This window comes from Malaya genurostris, chromosome 2, assembly GCF_030247185.1.
Source record: "Malaya genurostris strain Urasoe2022 chromosome 2, Malgen_1.1, whole genome shotgun sequence".
Classification (NCBI taxonomy): Eukaryota; Metazoa; Arthropoda; class Insecta; order Diptera; family Culicidae; genus Malaya; species Malaya genurostris.
The window spans coordinates 269421236-269421949 of record NC_080571.1 but is presented as its reverse complement, the minus strand read 5'-3'; positions in this window follow the sequence as shown (position 1 = coordinate 269421949).

The window sequence follows — 714 nt, the reverse complement described above, 5'->3', positions numbered from 1 at the left end:
ATTTTGCTCTAACTGAGCTAACGTGTCGGAAGTGGTCTGCACGATTTCAAAGTGGCAATTTTGATTCGAAAGACGAAGAAGGCCAACAAAGTTTGCAGATAAAGAATTATAGGAATTGCTCGAACAAGACTCGTAGTGTCAGTAGAATCGTGGCCACCAAGATCATGCGATTTGACGCCTTTAGACTATTTTTTGTGGGGCTACGTCAAGTCTAAAGTCTACAGAAATAAGCCAGTAACTATTCCAGCTTTGGAAGACAACATTTCCGAAGAAATTCGGGCTATTCCGGCCGAAATGCTCGAAAAAGTTGCCCAAAATTGGACTTTCCGAATGGACCACCTAAGACGCAGCCGCGGTCAACATTTAAATGAAATTATCTTCAAAAAGTAAATGTCATGTACCAATCTAACGTTTAAAATAAAGAACCGATGAGATTTTGCAAATTTTATGCGTTTTATTGTTTAAAAAAGTTCTCAAGCTCTTAAAAAATCACCCTTTATAAACGAATTGAACGAACTATAAACTATAGAATATTAAACAGTAAGTATTACTTTTTTCGGACTTGATGAACAGAGCATACATTTGGGTATCCAAAACTGATCTCAAATGCGTCAAACGTCACAGGGAAATTGTGACATTCGCACTCCGGTAGCATCCAATCAACATAAAACGACTCGCTTGTGGGATTTTACTTCAGTATAAAACAGCCACCGT